Source organism: Sapajus apella, unplaced genomic scaffold, assembly GCF_009761245.1.
Source record: "Sapajus apella isolate SASKATOON/1434 unplaced genomic scaffold, GSC_monkey_1.0 scaffold41, whole genome shotgun sequence".
Taxonomy (NCBI): domain Eukaryota; kingdom Metazoa; phylum Chordata; class Mammalia; order Primates; family Cebidae; genus Sapajus; species Sapajus apella.
In genome coordinates, this window is record NW_022436981.1 from 3,701,677 (window position 1) to 3,722,377 (window position 20,701).

The 20,701-nt window shown below is 47.5% G+C and overlaps 1 long non-coding RNA gene across 1 annotated transcript; it reads left to right on the forward strand.

Moving 5' to 3' along the window:
• The first annotated feature begins 1,336 nt into the window (after positions 1-1,336).
• On the forward strand, positions 1,337-18,756 carry LOC116565776. Its single transcript, XR_004275582.1, has 3 exons — positions 1,337-1,603; positions 14,417-15,460; positions 17,785-18,756. It is a non-coding gene; the product is annotated as an uncharacterized LOC116565776 (long non-coding RNA).
• Positions 18,757-20,701: the final 1,945 nt, after the last annotated feature.

Genomic DNA, 20,701 nt, shown 5'->3' on the forward strand with positions numbered 1-20,701 from the left:
CGAAGGCTGCTTGACCCCTCCTGAGGGTCTTGGGCTACAAGGAGATGAAGGGCCTGAGGGATTGGAGGTGCTCTGTCCTATTTTCCTCAATGCCTGCAACTCACTTGATGTCTTCACCCCTCAGTTTCTGCATTTGAAAGACAGGAATAAAGATATTCACCTCTCAACTCTCAAGGACATTATGAAGGCTACGCTATATGTATTTATGTATTTATTTATTTTTTAGACGGCATCTTGCTGTATTGTCCAGACTGGAGTGCAGTGGCATGATCTCCGCTCATCGCAACCTCTGCCTCCCACCTCAGCCTCCTGATAGCTGGGATTACAAGCGCTCACCACCCCGCCCACCTAATTTTTTTGTATTTTTAGTAGAGATGGGATTTCACCATGTTGGTCAGGCTGGTCTCGAACTCCTGACCTCAGGTGATTAGACTTCCTCGGGCTTTCAAAGTGCTGGGATTACAGGCATAAGTCTATACTATATTTATAAAAGACTTTTATCTTCTTTGGCCCAAAGAGCTGAAACTAGTGCATCCCAAAGATGGTGATACCAATTCCTTGCTATTTCATTGTATCTAACATTTTGCAAAATGCTTCCCCAAATCTGCTCCCATTGACCCAGGTTGAGGCCAGGCTTCACAGATATTTAACAGTCTCATGGTAGCATTCCATTTGTTTTAATTCAAAGATCTGTGGAAGGATATCATTGATTTTCATTGAACTTCTCCCCCAAACTCTTAGGGGTAATTCTAAACTATCACTAGAAGAAACTGATTGTGGATGGACTCCAGTGGCCAGGATAGCCAATTTTGGTAGTCAGAACTTGCACATAAGATGGTAATGAATCTACTTTGAGTACTTCAGATAAGTTGTCGACATCAATAAAATTGCACAGACAGTTCTACCTACCCGCCAGCCCAGTTCACCTGGACCTCTCAGGGGCTGTGTTAGGTTCTCATCTTGTCATTGTGAATCTGAGCAATGCTTCTTTCTTCTCCATTGTTCTCCTCATCACCCCCTCCTCCTATTTTCTAAATGCCCAAAGTATAAAAAGCACTGGAATCATACAAGAGAGCTTAATTTTGAAAGGAGGTGGGCTGCATAAATAGGGATCTTTGTGTAGTTCTGGAGCATATTACTATTCTGATCAAGTTTGTTGTAAATATATTTCCCTTATCTCCTCTAACGTGGGGATAGTACAGAGGGAGAATCAGGGAGAGGGAGGGGGCCTTCGGGATTTTTGCCCAGGGTTACTCAGCAGGGAGATGCTTCTCCTGATGTTCCAGAAGGGAGGGGAGGCCACTGTGAGCTCCACCATGTGCCCCAGTGTATCATGTTGACTCATGGCCAGATCTTGAGAAAAACTCCTGGCAAATACTGGCGGAAATTCCTGGCAAATGCTCTCACCTCACCCTCTGCTAACCCTGCAGGGAGGGCATAGGTAGGGTGGGATCGTTTTCAAAATGGAAAACGATTTGGGAGGACATTTTCAAAAAGGAAAAATCAAAGCATGTCTGTAGCTTCTGCATGCCTGTGGCGGGGCGAGAGTCCTAACAGGCCTGGCTGAAGACGAAGCCCCAGTGACCAGGGACAGCCAGCACTGGTCTGTTTCTTCATTCTAGATTTTTATTTTTGCAGAAGTCTTCCCCCGTCTCCTTGGCATTGGTTCCCCATGGGGAGTAGCATCTTTTTGAGCAAAGCCAAATGACCAAGGCGCCCCCACCCTCTTCAATGGACAGGGCCAAATTTAGAGTCGGGGTTGCTCATTTAAGCTTTGTATGTAATTGAGCCTGGCGCAAAGAGTTATCATTAGGAGGAATGGCATGAAATGAAGGAAAGGAAAAGCTCAGGCCCAAATTAGAAAAGATGTCCTGAGAGAGACACAGTGGCAAGGCCAGGAGTGCTGGTCTCAGAGGAATTCTTAGGAGAAAGGACTGGGTGTAAAAGTGCCTGGATGGGACAATTAGGGAACTGAATATGGCCCTGCCATCTCTTGGGATTATTTGCTTCTAAGTGCAAGGGGGTCAGTGGTAAGAGGTGGCAACAGACACCAGAGGCATCAGTCGTTAAGAGCCAGGGTCTGCTCCCAGGGCTGCATGCAACACCGAGAGAAACAGGATTATCCTCTTCCCAGATGTTTACCAAGTGTGGTCAGGTCTGGACAATGTTGCTTTATTTCCCAAGCAAATGGAAGGTGCTAGAGGATTCTGACCTGGTTCCCCTGCCCTGCCACTGACTTAATGAACATCCTTGTCAGAAACCTTGCTGCCTATTGCTTTGGGGAATGGAGCCATCACCTCCTTCCTCTCCAGATGGGGTGTCCCACTGCTTGGTTGCTCAGTGCGGGTTGGGGGCTTGACAAGGCGACACCGTGGAACAAACCAAGGAGGCTTTTTCTCTGAGGTGCGTGTCCCGGCTGGTGCACATCTGCCACTCTTGGCTCCCCGCAGAGGTCCTGGAGCCTGACGGTGTGAAGAGGGCCCAAGTGAACCCCACACGGCTGGGCGCAGCTTGCCCGTTCACCCGGTAGGATCACTGCTCCTGCCTGCCTGTCCTGGCCACCCCCTGCCCTCCTGTTGACTCACGTGGGAACTGGCAGCAGGGGGCTGCAGCCTTTCCCTCCACTCCTCGCCAGACTGTCTCTGCTCCCCACATTCCTGGTGGTGTCCCGGTTCCATGTGACCCCGGCTTCTAATATTCTTGGGTTCATTCAGGCTACACAGCTGGCCCCACTCTGGGCTTCTTGGCCTCGTTAAAGCCAAAATGCCACGTTTTACTGCCCCGCTCTTTCCATCAAGTTCTTCAAGCAACCCGAGTTTTACAAGCGAGATGACTCTCGGTGAGCTCTTCCTCTGGAGGCAGGGAACCTGGGCTTCAGTAGGGTCTGGACTGGGCCATATCATTGTTATTTTTTTAAATGGTAGGTCTAGAAAATAAAGTTCAAAGGTGAGTGACCCTCCAGGAAGAAGGATTAAGTGGGTTAACTTGGGGGCTGTTCAGCCCTGGAGGCATTGCTGAGGAACGTAATCTATTTTGCGGGTTGCTTTGTGAGCCAAAGGCAGTTATGGTGTAGGAATAGCTTTCTCATGCTGTCTCTCCCTTTCTCCATTCTACAAAAATATTCATGCCAAAGAATATGCAGGTTGTATAAACATCCCTTCAAAAAGCACATGAAGATATTATGTATAGTCACAAATGTCTCCTTCCAAATGGGCGTGTTCCTAGAGAGGCATAGAGATATCTTTCACACCCTATACGTAAAAAACAGCCAATTTAGGAATTGGCAGAGCAGCCTTGCCTAAGTGAGTAGAAAACTTTGGCTCGGGGCTCTCCAAACAATCCCATAAAACCCACGCTTGCTTTTATTGAATGGTGATGCATGAAAGACCAAGGGTGGCCAACTTGAATGAGGGAAGGAGTCAGCGTTCACAGGATCGTCATAAAGGGTGGCAGGAAAGTTTCTTTTCGCTGAAATTCAATCTGTTCCTTGAAAAAAAAGTTGCTTCTAATACTGGATGGCAGGATGTCACTCTCACATTCCCTTCTCCTATAACGTCATTTGAACTCATCGATGTTCAAGATGTTACTTTTACACTTGGCCTTCTTGCCTCCAGCCCATCCATTTCAGCCTCCATGCCACTGGCTGCCAGAGTAATCTTTTTAAAAGGCAAATCAAATCTGTTACTTTCCTAATTAAAACCCTTTGGTGGCTCCCCATTGCCTGCTAAAGTTCAAGTTCTTTGCCTTAGTAGACAAACTCTTTCAACCATCTGTCCTTTTTACTTTTTTTTTTTTTTTTTGAGACGGAGTCTTGCTCTGTTGCCAGGCTGGAGTGCAGTGATGCAATCTTGGCTCACTGCAACCTCCGCCTCCTGGGTTCAAGTGATTCTTCCACCTCAGCTTCCCAAGTAGCTGGGACCACAGGTGTGTGCTCCCACGCCCAGCTAATTTTTGTATTTTTAGGAGAGACAGGGTTTCACCATGCTGGCCAGGATGGTTTCGATCTCTTGCCCTTGTGATCTGCCTGCCTCGGCCCCCCAAAGTGCTAGGATTACAGGTGTGAGCCACTGTGCCTGGTTGTCCTTTTTACATTTTAAGCCATTTCATGAAGTCCCCCAGCCCTGTGTACCCTCCACTCCAGCCATTTCAGATGGCCTTTGAGGCCACGGTCTTCCAGGCCTCATGCATTTGCACACATAGTTTTCTCCACCGGCATATGCCCTAAGGATACGAGTGGGACAGTGGTAGCATCTCCAGGTGCCTCCCTGGTCCCCAGAGCTCAGGAGCAGAGGGTAGTGCTCTGCTGCCACCCTGCTGAGCCCTCCAAGGTGCCAGCTGCAAAGCTCTTTTAAGGGAGTGTTTCCTGAAGTTAGGTTCTAAAGGCCACCCCCTGAGAGCACACCTCTGCGCCCTCCCCTCCATTCATCCCACAAAGGGGGCTGGTGTCTACCAAGCCCCAGGCCAGTCCTGAAAGAGACAGCCCCTGTCCCCAGAGGCTCCCTATAGCCTGGCAGAGGCAAGAAGAAGCAGAAGCAAGCATAAGTTGGAGAAGAGGGGGTAAAAAGGAAAGTCCTACTTTTGTAAAGGGCAAGACAACTTTCTGTGTTCAGAACAAGGGCAACAGGAAGATGACATGGTAGAGTTGGGGTGGTACTTTTAAGTAGGGTGGCCAGAAGAGCACACTTGAGAAGGTGATTTTTAGTGAAGGCTGAAGGAGATGAGGTACGCAGATATCTGAGGGAGGAGCATTTCCGGCAGCGGGAACAGCAAGTGGAAGAGCACTGAGGTGGGAATGTGCCTGGTGCCTTCAAGGAATATTTGGAGCAGGGTAAGCAATAAAGGGGTGAGGTGTCTGGAAGTCTGGGCGAGAACCATGGGGCTCTTGACCCAAACGCTGGCCAGTGTTGCCAGTGGGAATGAGTGACGAGAGACAGCTGCTTGGGTGTGCACGGCTTGGAGGTTGCAACACTTTGCTTATAATGAAGATGAATCTAAAAGTGGTTCTGAAAATGTCAGGCTCTGGACTTTACTTTCTCCCAACCTGTATCCACACAGTGTCAACAAAGCCCTTTTAGTAGAATTTGATACCCTGATGACTGAAAAACCAGACATCTTTGAGGAGGCATTAATGTTTAGTTAGGATCCAGGACTGGGTAAGTAATCCTCATCCTCAGGGGCTGCCTGGGGTGCTGCACCCATACCTGATCTATTAAGTTCTCAACAGCAATTTATTTTATCAGCTCTTCCCATTCCCATTTTATAAACATTTATGGTAATGGCATATGTAGATCTTTCAATTGCTTGGAAAAATTGTGACTTAAGGTGTCATACTTCTACCTTACCTTTTGATTGTGGTAAAGTATACAGAACATGAAATTTACTATTTTAACCATTGCTAAGTATACAGCTCTGTGCCATTAAGTACATTCACACCGTTAGGCAATCACCATATCCTTCTCCAGAACTTCATCCTCCCCAGCAGAAGCTCTGTATCCTTTAAGCACTAACTCCCCCTCATTTTACTTTCTGTCTGTATGAATTTGATCACTCCAGGAACATCATACAAAGGAAATCATACGATACCTTGCGGACTGGCTTTTGTGGCTGCTTATTTCACTTGGCATAGGTCTCCAAGTTTATCCATGTTGTAGCATATATCAAAATTTCCTTCCTTTCTAAAGCTGAACAATATTCCATTGTGTGCTTGTGCCATACTTTATTTTTTCATTCATCGATGGTCATTTGGGTTGCTTCCACGTTTTGACTCTCGTGATAATGCTGCTATGAACATGGGTGTACAGGTATCTGCAATCACTTCCTTCTCGCCCCTTCTTTAAGGGCACTCTTAGAGCAGAAGCACTGCTTGGTGGCTTGAATCCATCCGGATGGCTGCCCTTCTCCCTTCTCCTGGCTTGGCTTGATTAACGCAGTGGATGATGAAGGCTGTTTCTGATGAGCTCAACCCTCGGCTGCCAGAAAATTAGGCTCTGAATGATCTGTACAGAAGTAAATAGGTGATGACTTTTCTAATGTCACTCCTTGGGAAATCGCTAACACTGCGGGAAACAGAGACTAGGGAGTTCTTCAGGGCGGGGCCTTCTCATCCTCAGATGGGGGCCCCTCAGGGCTTGAGGCTACAGAAGACAGGTGGTATTCTGCCTAGGAGAGTCAGAAGGCACATCCCAGCCAGGGCTCCTGGACATATCTTTGGAGGTTCCGGCCTGTTGGTTGTAGCAGAGCCTGGATGAAGCCAAGGCCACGGCTTCAGCTGCCCCTGGACCAACCCACTCCACTCAATGGCTATAGGCTGCATTGCTACTCTCAGGCAGCTGACCTAAACAGCACTTGGACTTGAACAAAACAAAATGAAATTTGCAAAATAAATTTATATTTTAAAAATTGCATGCTTTCAAAATAGAATATGCCCAAATATGAGAGAGGATGAAATGAACTGAACAAACACGGGTGTTGGAATCAGCCAGATACAGATTAAGACATGAATCTTATCAGCCATGGGGTTGGTCCAAGCCATCCAAATTCTGTGAGCTGCAGCTTCCTCATTTACAAGTGAATACAGGGTCATTAAATGAAAAACAAACAAACAAAAAAAAAAAACCCCATGGAACTTGCTTTTATTGATCGATCCTTGTTGCATATTAGAATCACCTGGAGAGCTTTTAAAACCTAGGATGCCTGGGTATGACTCCTACAGATGCGATTTAATTGGTCGGGAGCATGGATGGTGCTTATAAAATTCCCCAAGTGATTTTAATGTGCAGTCAAGGTGCCATATAACTGGTCTAGAGTGTCTCAGGTCCTCCACAAATGCTAGCTCTCCTCAGTCTTCCTACCATGCCTGCAAAAACTCTGTAAAGCACATGCCCTCCATCACAGGGAATAGCCTTTGGCATCAGCTACCTTGGTTCGTGTCACAGCTCTGTACCAGCGACCAGGATTCCTAACATAGCCAAGCCTCAGTTTCCTCAATGGTAAGATGGAATTGATAACAGAAACCACTTGTAGTTTTCTGTGAAGATTAGAAGAAATAACACATGGCTTTCAGTTAGAGAGTACCCAGGAAATGTCGGCTCTTACTGTGAGCATGGTCAGTGTCAAGTCAAGAATCCCATCATTTCCACCGCAGCCAGCCCTTCTCACCCCCTCCCTCCCTAAAACCTAATGCAGAGAAACCAACCCTCCTGTTCCCTGCAGAGGGCGGGTCAATTCCAGCTCTCCTGCTGAGCCACGTTCCTAGGAGATGCCTGGTGAGAACTTGGGATCAGATTGAGTCAGAGGTATTTGTAGACTTGACTCACCAGGTCTTAAAACCAGAAGATTGCCCTGTGGGTCTCATGACGTTCCTGGAAAATAAAAGAAATGAATATTATTGGGCTGAGTTCATCTGACACTCAGCCCTCCCTTTTGTATGCCGGTGGCTCTGAAGAGATCAGGCAGCAACTCAGCCAAGTCTGAACCATCAAAGGCAATGGCCTGGTTGCAGTGCTGGGAGATGTTGCTTCTCCTGCAGACAGGTCTGTTCCTCTTTCCAGATCTCTTCCCTATCAGTCCCCCAAGGCTACAGACTTTCTCCTCCCTCCAGGTTCCTGGGAAAATATTTCTAAGGGCTGCCTCTGGTGAGGTATGTCAGAGCTGAGCTATTTTGGAGGGTTGGGTGTGGGCTGGGAAGGGGCCACCCAGATTCCAGAGAACAAGAAAGGGAAAAAGTCCCTCTTCTGGAGCCAGGATTTCTGGAACCTTGCACTGAAGCAGTAGCCAGGTACGGGACCCATTTCTCTACGCCTTCTTTCCCTGAACCCCTCCACATCCCTAACAGTAGAAAGTCCTGTGGTTTCCACATCCCAAACGTCTCTAGAATCTACTTATTTGCATCTCCAGAGCCACAATCCTAGCAAAAGTCACTGTCATTTTCTAATTTCTCACTTGCAACTGCAGCCTCTTGTTCTATTGCTTCCACTCTGTCTATCCTGGTCCTCCCAACCTATCCCTCCTATCCCTCCATCCTGCTGCCAGCAGACAGGTAAACTTTTCAAAATATAAAACTGATCATGACACATATACGCATATGCACATTGAAGCATAATAACTTTTCAAAGCGTCACATTGCTCTTGGGATAAAGGCAAAACCTCTGAACAAGTCTGACAAGGCTACACACATCAAGATTTGATTTAGTTATGAGTGACAGAAATCCCAAGTTAATAGGGGTTTGAATAGATAAGATTTTATTTTCTATGTGAAGAGTCAGTAGTTCAACCAGCCAGGATTAGCACAGCAACTCCTTAAAGTGATGGGGGACTCAGACTACTTGAGTTATCTGCTCTGTCATTCTTAGTAAGCGGTTTTCACTTCATCGCCCAAGAGGGCTGCTTGGGCTCCAGCCATTGCAATCAAATCTCAGATAGCAGGAAGGAGGAATTACACACAGCATTTCTACTTGCATCCTCGGTGTGGAATTTAGTCACACGGCTATAGATAGCTGAAAGAGAGGCTGGAAAATGTAATATTTTTTTCCAAGTGGCCATAGGCCAGCAAAAAAGGAGGAAGAAGGGGAGAATAGCTGTTGAGTGATACCTGGCAGTGTAGATCATATAGTGCTCCTCTCCTGAGCATCACTGACCACATGCTTTCTTTCCTTGGCCCTCTGCACTCCAGTCACACTGGCTTTTCCAGATGTTCCACACATTTGCAACACTCCCTCCTGCCCTGGGCCCTTGCTCATGCTTTAGTGTTCTCCCCTCCCTCCTACCTAATTACTAATCCTTCAGAACTCCACTCAAGCAGAATTCCCTCAAAGAACCTTCCAAAGGTCAGACCCTTCTATTTAGAGGGGATTTTTTTTTTATCCTCCTCTTGCATGTTTAGCTCATAACATGTAGATTGTGTCACTGTTGCGATTACACATTTGCTTTGTGTGATTATTTTCTGCCCAAATGATGAGGACAGACTTTAGGCTTGGTTTTGTGCACTATGGGGCATCCTGCCTGGCACATAGTAGGTGCTCAATTAGTATTTCTTGAATGAATCAATGAATACATTTAGATATTACCTAAAATGCATTAAAGGGGGCCCAAGAATTAGGCAAAAGATTTTCCTGGGGCCGGTCATAGGGAGCGGTTGAGTGGGATTGGGAGATGCATTTTAAATAGTCCATGGAAATCTAGTAGGCTTTAGGTGTGGCAGGGAAAGTGTTAACCTGGAACTCAGAAGACCTGTTTTCTGATCTCAGCTCAGCCATCAACAGTGGGCCACTGCCTAGAGACAGAAATGGTCAGATGTTGGGTATATTTCAATGGTAGGGCTGACAACAATTGCTGGTAGATTGCATGTGGGAATTGAGGGAAAGAGAAGGGTCAAGGATTAGTCCTGGGTGTTTGGCTGAACACATGAAAGGCCATTTACTGAGAAGGGGAAGATGGTGAAAGGAACAGGTTTTAAGGAGTGGGTCTGAAGGTCTTATTTGCAAATGAACCACATGTTCCCATAGCCAGGTGCACACTTTGACTCTTCCACAGAGGAAGCCTAAGCCCCAGGCTGGTGGATGTCCGTGGTGGGGAGTGCCAAACGGATGTAAAAAAAAAGGGTTAATGGCTTCCCACTACCCCTACAAGAAACCCTCAAACAATTGGCCTTTCGAGGTGCATAGTTGCCAGCCAAGTTATTCAGCTCAGCAACAAGATTGAAGAGAAAGTGGTCAGAAGACCTTGATACCAGGCTTGGTAGGAAGCAGTCACTTTCTGCTAAAAGGTCAGTGATGAGGGAAGGCATATCCATGCAGAGTCACTGCAGAAATCTTTGAAAATTCAGAAAATTACAATCCCATTACATGCTGAACATGCCTGACATCACCATGTATTTTCCCCCAATCTTCATTACATACATTTTCCTATAAGCAGTGGCACTCTTCTCCATAATGTGTTTTGTCAATTTCCCTTTCTCACTAAACAGTATCATGCATGTTTCTAAGTTGCTTTCCAGAGAGGCTGCACTGATCTACTCAACTACAATCAGTGTATTAGAATGCTTCTCTCCTGACAATCTTGTTCACAGTGAGTGTTAGCAGAAGAATGCTTGGACAGTTTTATAAGTGAGAAATAGTAATTCATTATTATTTTCATTTGCAGGTTAAAAAAATTTCTGGAGACCCTGAACACTTCTTGAATGCTTGTTAGTTATATATTTTTTTTCAAGTGACTTTTGCAAAGATACTTCTAGGCTTGGAAGGAACCAGAATCACCAACATTTAGCGAAATCTCACTTCCTTAACCTCAAGAAGTAGCATCTCTCCCCTCAAAAACCAATCATGTGTATGAGGAGGCAGGGGTGGCAAAGCAGAGAGAAGTGCTTTGATGGAAAGTTCGCACTCAATTGCTGGGTGACAAAGGCTCACACCCCAGCCTCTGGTCCGCCTTCTTGAGAAAAAGGCTAAAAACTATAAGCAAATCAGTGCTAACTGTAGCTCGTGGGTGCCTGCTCTGCGGCTCTCTTGGATTTCCGCCCTAATCTGATCTGCCAGCTGGGTTTGGATATGCAGAGAGGCAATCTGACTTGGTGAGTCAGAAGGCACATCCCTCTGACTCTGTGGGAGGACAGAGAGCCTACGGCCCTATCTGCTCCTTCAGGTAGGGTCTCCGCCTGGTTTGGCTGTGTCTTAGAGTATAATTTGGCACCTGGCACACAGTAGGTTCTTAGTACATATTTGCTCCATGACTGAATGATCAGGATCTTGAAGGGATAACTGGGAGAGAGGAGATGCTGTTCTCTCTGTTCTCACTTCTCTTCTCAGCTGTGTCACTAAACAGCAAGTTACTTTCTCTCACAGGCCTCTATTTCCTCGTTTTAAGCAATGAATCCAAATGACAGCAAGATTCCTTCTAACTTCTGAATTTGTGTAAAAACATTTAGCCCATCTTTGCTTTAGTTTCCTCATCTATGAAATAGGCAGGATGAAAATGTCAACCTCCTGTGAGGCTACCAGATAAAATATAGGGTGCACAGTTAAATTTGAATATCAGATAAACAAGAAACACATTTAAAAAAATATAAATATGTCCCCAATATTGCACAGGCTCGATAAATACCTGGAATGCTGAATCGCTGTACAACGTTCAGCCGGATCTGTTTATTGCATTCAGAGTTATGCTTCCAGGCTGATGATGAGTACATGGTGTTCAGTCGACAAATGTTTATTAAACATCTACTATACGCCAGGCGCTGTTGAGGCTCTGGTGGTACAGCAGGCAATGAAATAAGCAATATCTCCATTTTCACTAGGCTTAAATTACAGTTAACAAAAAAAGTACACAAAATGTCACAGAGTCATCATGCTCAGAATGTTAGCAAAGCAGGCTAAGGGCCAGAGACCATGCAGAGGGCTGAGAGAGGGAGTCAAGGAACCTGAGGAACTCAACTCTGTGCACCTGAGAGGCCCCAGCCTCCACAAAGACCTATGTTTGTACAGCAAGACTCTGATATTATTTTGTAGAAATCCCCAAAGATGCATAAAAATGTCATTGATTCAGAAAGGTCATGCACCAAATTTGAGATAAAATGAGCAATTGCTTGGATGGAAGAGATATATAAATCATTTAGCCAATTTTAGCTGAGCTAGGGCTGCCACCAAGTTTCCTGACAGCTAGGAGAAAGTTCTGGGAGGTAATGTGGCTTGTTAAAAAGGTGATTCTGATTTTCAGTTCTGTTTACCAGTGTGGTTGGGTTAAGTCTTGACAACTTTTTTAAAAACTGTGTTTTGAAGTTTTAGCTGAAACAACAGTGAAGGGTTTTTCTTTGAGACATCTTTTCCTGCACTGAGCCAGTGCTCTTTGATTCAAGGATTCGCTGGGGCCTACTAAGTTAATGGCTGTAGAAAGGTTACCTTTCTTTTTTTTCCTCTCTTTTCTTTCTTTCTTTCCCCCTTTCTTTTCTTTCTTTCTTTCTTCCTTTCCTTTCTTTTTTTTTTGAGATGGAGTCTCACCCTGTCACCCAGGCTGGAGTGCAGTGGTGCAATCTTGGCTCACTGCAACCTTGCAACCTCCATTTCCTGAGTTCAAGCAATTCTGCCTTGGCCTCCTGAGTAGCTGGCATTACAGGTGCTCGCCACCATGCCTGGCTAATTTTTGTATTTTTGGTAGAGATGGGGTTTCACCATGTTGGCCAGGCTGGTCTCGAACTCCTGACCTCAGAATCTGCCTGCCTCGGCTTCCCAAAGTGCTGGGATTACAGGCGTGAACCACTGCGCCCAGCCGAGGTCACCTTTTTTATACCCCTGGTAGCCCAGAGAAATCTCAGCATTATTGTTATCACTACCTTTATAATGGCATTAGGCCTCTAAGTTGCTTCTACCCTAGACTATTCTGTGTGCTCGCCTCTGTTTCATTTTACAAATTAGACTTCTATTTGGTTTAATATAGAGTTTTTTTTTTTTTTTGTCTGCTATGAGAATTGGATATGTGAAACTCATTAACATTTCTCAAGTAAAACTAGAGAAAACAGTTTGTGGAGTTTCTCTTTTATCATTTTCAACTCATAGTGGTTAGGTTCTTAGAAATAGCCATGATTCTTGGTTTATAAAAGAAGATAATCACAGATACCTGGGGAAATTTAGTTTTGGTGGAGGAGAGGCAGTTCTGTGAAAGTCTACAGCAGAAAGTATTCATGAGCCTTTTTTTTTTGAGACAGGATCTCATCCCATCGCCCAGGCTGGGCATAGTTGTGTGATCATGGCTCACTGTAGCCTCAATCTCCCAGGCTCAAGTAATCCTCCCACCTCACCTTCTGAGTAGCTGGGACTACAGGCACATGCCAGTGTGCCCAGCTAATTTTTGTTTGTTTTTTGTGGAGATGGGGTTTCACCATGTTGGCCAGTCTGGGCTCAAACTCCTGGACTCAAGCAATCTACCTGCCTTGGCCTCCCAAAGTGCTGGGATTATAGGCGTGTGCCACCGTGCCTGGCCCCATGAACTTTTTCCATCCGAGAAGTTCTCAGTCACATTGCTGGCTTCTCCTCAAATGCTGTCGTCTGAGGAATAATTGCCTCTCTGAATCCCCCCCGACACAATTCCCACACAAACTGTATATTTGAACATCTGGGCCCTGGGAGCTCTGTGAGAACGTTGTTGGACACTGGAGTCGGGAGGGATGAGGGACCAACCTCTCCCCAGATGACTAGGGCTTCTCTGAGTCTGAGCCAGACACCAGATGAAGGAACAGCTCACCCATGACGAGAGCACACATGTTCACAGGCAGTGGGGATGTGTTTACTCACTGACGCTTTCATCAGGTCACCCTCCCCAAGATAATAAGCTGAGGTACTCGACCAAGTTCTGCCTTTGAAAAGCTTGGAATCCCTGAAGGGCATGGTGCCAGGGTGGGCACCCAAATAGACAATGCAGAAAGCCAAGCACAGACGTTCTAGCTGGAACCAGGAGGGAAGCCTCCAGGACCTGGCTCCAGTAAAACTCAGAACTGCGTCCAGGGTGAGCATGGACCATCTCCCCAGTGGCAGCCACCAGGGCGGCTGAGATAGCTGAGTTAAGGTAGTTGTCATTCATGTGGCTCCTTTGATCTGAGGTTGGTAAACCTTGTTTCCATACCCAGTCACAAACAGCTGCCGCCTGCTTTCTACCTGGAAACTCCAGGGATTAGGGGAGAACTAACATGAGTCAGTCGGTAAAGTGCTTCCAGATTTTTAAGTGCGCCCACTGTGAACTTAGATCAGTGCTTCAAGCTGCAGACTTTTGAAGGCAGGATGATCTGTCCTGAAGGGCCCCAGAGGCCACTGGGCCCAACCTTCTTATGTGGATGGGAGGATGAAATCAAGTCTCCAGGGAGGGATGGGGCTTGCCCAGTGTTCCATGGCATTCTCCGGCAGAGCAAGAATCAGCACTGTGTCCTGGCTTCTGGTTCTGAACTTTCTCCTCCACCCAAGAGTCTTACTCTGATGGGGCAGTGGCAGGTCATCTGTTTAACACAGTTATGCTTTTGGCCGTCTTGGGGAAGGGCCTTCTTGTCACAGGTTTCACTGGCTGCCCTTGGGAAGATTGCCTTCAAATAAGATGCAGTCATGGTCCCTTGCCTGGAGCTGCCTCTGTCTTTACACCCGTGCCACCTTTCGAGACCCAGAGGAGCGCTAGACCAGGATGCCTTCTTGGACTCGCTGATCTTCTTTGCCCCCAGTACCTGTGCTCTGTGCCACACCCTCACTTTGTTCTCTCTCCAGCCGTTACCTGCTCCTATAGCCCACTCTTTCTTACTGAATTGCAAGCTCTGAGAGGTAAGAAATACCTTTCCACCTTCTCACTCATTTAAGTACCTAGCATGGAGGTGGGCAAAGAGTTGGCGCACAATGAATGCTGAAGAGCATGCATGCCTGAGTGACTCTTTCTCATTCTTCTTTGACAGATTCGGAGCCTAGTACCTTGGACTCCCAGTCTTCGACCACCTTGTTCCTCTCCTCAGAAGAGCAGGGCCCCTCCACCGCCGCCCTGCCGTCTCCCTCCTCCTCCTCCTGCGAGCCCCAGGCCTTTTCCCCGGGCCCACCAGTGCTGCCTGCGCTGCTGCCCCCGCTCCCCGCAGCCTCGGCGCCTCCCGGCCCCGGCACCTCCCGGCGCGCAGGCCTCTACTCAGTCGTCGCCTCCTCCCCAGAGGCCGCTCCGCGCCTGGTGGACTGGCTGCCCGGCTGCCTCTCGACCACCTCTCCCGCCACACGCGGGGATGACAGGGAGCGACCGCCGCCCGTCCTGGCACCGGCCCAGGGCCTGGGAAGGAGCTGCGCCCCGCGCCCCGGAGCCGCGGGCAGGGAGGAGGGCACCGTGGACGCGGGTTCATCCCCGCCGCCCCGCGCCCGGCCCGCCGCTGCGGCGAGCTTGGAGGCCAACGTCGGGGACATCCTGGTGGAGCTGCGGACCATGAACGGCCACCTGGGCGTCATAGCGCGGGCCCTCACCAAACTGGCCTCGTCCCTGGGGCCCCAGCCTGAGCCCCTGCCAGATGCTCCTGATGCCAACTGATGGAGCTCGGCGAGGCGGGGCCGCCGGGCACCAAGGGATCGGTGCACCAAGCATCCCTGCCTGTCCTTCCCCAGCAGCGAAGCGCGCGGGGAGGAGCCCAGCGGAACGCAGGGCCTCGCGCTTCAGGGTGAAGCAGACCGGGGTGCGCCTCCCACCCTCCTCCTCGGCTCTCCCACGGCGGCACCTGCCCGGCTTCCTGGCCCTTCACATGCCCTTCTCTCGTCTTGAGCTTCTGGCAGAAAAAGTGCCTGGAGACGGCGGTGGGGCCCCGAGAAAGATGCTTAGAGAAACGCTCTTTCACATCCCGCTCCTGCGACGTCCGCGTGGCGTGGAGGGAGCGGAGCTCAGACCGTGACATCAAAGCAGCAGCGAGGCCAGCTCCAGCCTTCCTCCCTGGCGGCGTTGGTGGGGCATCCATCTCTGGTGACGTTCACAAGTGTGTTTGTTTGTTTGTTTGTTTAAATCGTTTTTGGAAAAAAATATTTTTTTCTCATAGCCACATTTCAAGAAGTTTGGAAAACAGAGAAGTGAAACAAAATCTGGTTTATTTGGGGAAAGGGGGGTATTTAAGTCTTTCTTATGAATAAGAAAGTATTTTGTGTAATAAAAAAAAAATTTATATCCACTTTCTGGACGTTGGGCTCTCCCTGTCGCATTTCTTCCTTTGCACGGCCCCCTTCTCCCTGAGCTTAGTTGCTTTTCCCAGCCCTCCTGTAGTCTCTGAGTTGTTGTTGAACTTTTCTCATACTTGTGAAGTATACGCTTCTTTTTAAATTTAATACACTTTATCTTTTGTTAAAAGAGACAGAGTCTTACTCTGTTGCCCAGGCTGGAGTGGAGAGGTGCAATCTCAGATCACTGCAGCCTCTACCTCCGAGGCTCAAGTGATCCTCCCACTACAGCCTCCCAAGTAGCTGGGACTACAGGCATGAGCCACTGCACGTGACAACAATTAGCTTTTAATGGTTCTTCTGATTCTTTCCATAATTCCCAGATCTCCATAAAGTTGACAAACCCCCTTCCCCTCTTTGGATTGGGTGGAAACCGAGTTCCAGAGTGACGGGGCAATAAATATGAAGGAAGCCAACATCCCCAGCCTCCACACACTGCCAGAATGACCAGTTTCCACAGCTGAGACAATCAAAGAATGTCTCCAGACATTGCCACTGTCCCCTGGTTGAGATCCACTAACCTATGTAGAATCTCAAAAATTTGGGATGACCCACACTCTCCAGGATCTGGCTTCCCATGGTGAGGCAGGGCACTCCTCCTCTTCCTATTAGAATTTTAATAAAGTGTGCTTCTTTGCTAGAAGCAAACATGCTATGCTGCTCTTTCTTCAGAAACAAATGAAAAGGCCAGGCATGGTGGCTCATGCCTATAATCCCAGTACTTTGGGAGGCCAAGGCAGGTGGATCACTTGAGGTCAGGAGTTCAAGACCAGCCTGACTAACATGGTGAAACCTCATCTCTACTAAAAATAAAAAAATTAGCTGGGCATCATGGTGCATGCCTATAATCCTAGCTACTTGAGAGGCTGAGGCAGGAGAATCACTTGAACTCAGGAGATGGAGGTTGCAGTGAGCTGAGATCACGGCATTGCACTCCAGCCTGGGCAACAAGAGTGAAACTCTGTCTTAAGAAAGAAAGAAAGGAAGGAAGGAAGAGGGAAAGAAAGAAAGAAAAAGAAGGAAAGAGAAAGAAAGAAAGAAAGAAAGAAAGAAAGAGAGAGAGAGAAAGAAAGAAAGAAAAGGAAAGAAAAGAAAAGAAAAGGAAAGAAAGAAAAGAAAAGAAAGAATCTGAGACCACATTTGAGGCCACATTGGACAGAATAAAATCCCTTCTGGGAGCACTTGCAGGGCTCACAGCTGGTGTTCTGGGGCAGGTAGCAGCCTAGTCTGAAGTTCCTGCACCTCTAGTGCCTCACAGACTTTATATGCAGGAACTACCTGGAGAGCTAGTGAAAATGCAGATTTTGATTCAGAAGCTCTGGAGTGGGGCCTGAGACTCAGCATTTCTAGACAGCTCCAAGGAAATGTTGATGCCACTGGTCCAAGACACACTTTGAGTAGCAAGTAAGTAAGGAGGGGTTGTCTGCTCTGGGATTCCTGCTGGTTTGAGTTGCCACTGTGCCCCAGGAGCTTCTGCTTGTCTTTGTACCCCACAGTGCTTAGATTCCTCAACTCTCACCAAAACTTTGGGGATTTTCTTTTTTTAAGGCAGAGTATGTTAGCTCTAGCCTCCCACTTCTAAAAATGTTTCAGTGAAGTTCAATCCAATTCAACAAACATTTATTGAGTGCTACAATGCTGGTGACTGAGGACACAAAATGAATAGGATAAGGTCTCTGCCCTCCAGGGGATCCCAGCCTGGCTCTCACACAGAGGGGGTTTCTCAACAGTTCCAGTGTGTAAGCAATTTGAAGGGGGTGGAGAGAGGCAGCAAGGTGTGGTGAAATTAGTATTTGAAGGGAGGCCAGGCTTCCTGTGGTTTGACTTTGGGAGTGTTCTTTAATCCCTGTGAGCCTCAGTCTACTGATCTGAATCAAATGGAGATAACACCGCTGTACCGCAGCCAATCAAAATCAGACATGGATGTGATGGGGCTTGGCATTCTGGAAAGTGCTGTCCAAATGTCCTTTTATGGTTATCGAGTTATCATTACTTCCTCTCTCCTGAGTCCTGTACCATGAGGGGGCAACTCTGGTAGCGTGAGAGTCAGACTCTGGTCTGAGCTGAGCTTCCCCCTTCTTTTCTTCAGGAGGAAAATTGATGGCCCAAAGTGACTGTCCCGCTCTGTGATCTGCTCTTTAGCTGAAGAAACAGCAAAACTGGATCAACTGCGGCAACTGGGAGCATCAAGTTTTTATTCATTTGTTGATTTGAATGGTCTTTCATTCTGATTTTAACTGATTTCTTTTGCATTAGGAAACAATGAAAGACCAAAATCTTTTGAGAACAAAGAGGAGCTCACCTATAAATCCTAAATACAGATGCAGTGATTGAAATCTTTGGCCAGAAACCATCTAGGTAACTTATGAATGTAAAACACACCCTAAGTTTCATCTACTCCTAAGGGAGAACCACTGTCAATATTTTGGCAACTACTCTTTGAAACATTCGTGTCTATATACAAATACCTATGCGTGTGCAATTTTACTTAACTGTGATCATAGTATGCCCACTGTTATGTAACCTGTTTTTTAAATCTTGATAATAGATGATAGAAATATTTTCATTTAAAAAGCAATGTTATATATGAAGCAAAATTTAGTTAACCAATTTTCTATTTATGCTTCCGATTTTTCACCATTATATGCAATGCTGTAACAAATCTGAGTATACATCTTTTTGCTCTTCTGTTGAAGAGCATGTTGTACAAGTAAATTCCTAGAGGTATGATTGCTGGGTCCAAGGGCATACACTCTAACTTCTTTTTTCAGTACTGCTATGGCTTCACCAAGGTTCAAAAAAGGGAAGTGAATGAATGATAGGAGGAACACTGGGGTCTCGGAGTGGCTCCATTTAAAAAACTGGGAAAAAGGGAAATAAAACAAAGCTATCTTTTGAAGATTAAACTTTAAAATCAGCACACAGCAGGCCAGAACAGAGATGTGTAAAATCACGCTGCAGAGATGAATCGTGGTCACTCAAGTGATGAATGGGTCCAGTCAGGAAACAGAAGCCCTCCTCAGTTTTCACACTGAGGGGATCTAATTGAGGAATCAGCAGCTGGGTGATGGAAGGCATGGAGGAGCAGTGGAGTAAGGTAAGGTTATCTGAAGACTAGCGGCTGCAGGAAAGTGTGATCAGCTGTGGGATGGAGGAGCCAAGGGGGAATGTCTCCTCGGAACCCAGAATCGGTGTGATTCCAAGCCACGGCTATAGAACTGGGCTGCTTCAACAGGAAGCCAAGAGCAGCACTTGCTAAGCCAAAGCCCCTGCCACTGCATCCACTGCCACTGTCACCCTTGAGTGTCAACAGCACTGTCACAACTGCCGGGGACCCCACCAGAGACCAGCAGGGAGGAATCAGCCAGTCTTCTGGCAGTGCCTCCTCTTCACAGAACCTAACTGAAAGCCCGTTGGAGAGCGTCTGGGAAATGCAGCGTGTGGAGGCTCACCCTGCTGTGCCAGAGCAGAGCAAAGAAGGCTGGGAACGCAGCTGACAGCAAGTAGGCAAATGATCAGCACGAGTAGTGCTGTGGATCAAAGCAGTGGGATAGCTAAAGGGAGCAACTGTCAGTCAGAGAAGCGGCCTTGCAGCCATGGAGGCCCCAAAGATGGGGCACTACAGAGTGACATGGGCAGTGCTCATGCCAGCAGAGGCAGGCTTGGCTCTCTGGACCTAGCCACAGGTAGAACCTTGTGGTGACCGCTACCTCCTGGCTCTCAGGCTATGTCACTAGAGCATGCTATGGGAGACTGGCCCAGAGAAGTGGCTCTGCTGTAGAGCCCAGACAGATGGGGTTTCTGAACCTTCTTGGTGGGCTGCTAGGCTCTGGGCAAGGGCAGGCTAACCAGTGTGCATTGCCACTCTGGGAGACAGGAAGGCAGCCTGCCCATAGGCAGATAAGTCTTAGTCTTTTTGTGCTGCTGTAACAAAATACCTGAGACTGGTCAATTTATAAACAACAGAAATGTATTTCCTCACAGTTCTGGGGACTGGGAAGATTGAGGAACCTGCACGCTCAGTGTCTGGTAAGGACTTGGTCTGTGCTTCCAAGATGGCATCCCTTGTTGCGTCCTCACATGGTGGAAGGTGGAAGGGCACAAACGAAAAAGATCTTGTCAGTTCCCTCTAGCCCTTTTTAAGGGCAGAGCCTTCATGGCTTAATCACTTCCCAGAGGGCCCCTCCTATTAATACTGTCACATGGACTCTTAGGTTCCAACATACGGATTTTGGAGGGACATAGACATTCAACCATAGCCACATACCTCCGAGGGACTGGCCCTCGGCCATCTTCCTTTACCAGAAGGACATCTGCACAAGTATTTATTGGGTCCCTTTCAGGTCCTGTGTTATGTACTCTACATACAGGATCTCACTTAATCCTTGCAGTAATCCTGTATGCAAGGTTGGGAGATAGGGCCTATCATTCCCATTTCACTGATCAGGAAACTGAGGCATGAAAAGGTCAAGTGGCTTGCCCATGGTCACCCAGCTGGTTCCGAACAGACTGGATCTGTTTGTCTCCAGGGCCCTGGTTGTGCCACCCACCTGGAGCTGCCTCTCCCATTAGACTTCCTCTTGGTAGTAGGTCAAAGCCTTGGGACTTTGAGCTGCCTTTGGCTAGTGGTTCTCCCGCTGGCTGGCAGCGAAGTTGCTTTCTGGAAGTAATAGGTCTCTGAAAAATGAGAAAATCCCAGGAAACTGGAGCAGAAAGCTGGAAAACAGGGAACCTTACCAAGACCCTCATCCCTCGCCAGCCACATCAGTGTCAGGTGCGGAGGGATAAAGGAGGCACTGAAAAAGAGGACAAGGTGCAGGAAAGAGGAGGAGAGAAGCCAGTGGGCTGTGTCAACTTGATGGCTCTGAAGCACCAACGGCCCCTAAGCCCTTTAAGGTCAATGTTGTGAATCATGTTCTATGTACAACGTGACTTGGCTGTTACTGTATGTTATCACCTTCCTCTCGCCCCCTCAGACCATCTGACTTCAACAACCAACTCTGCAT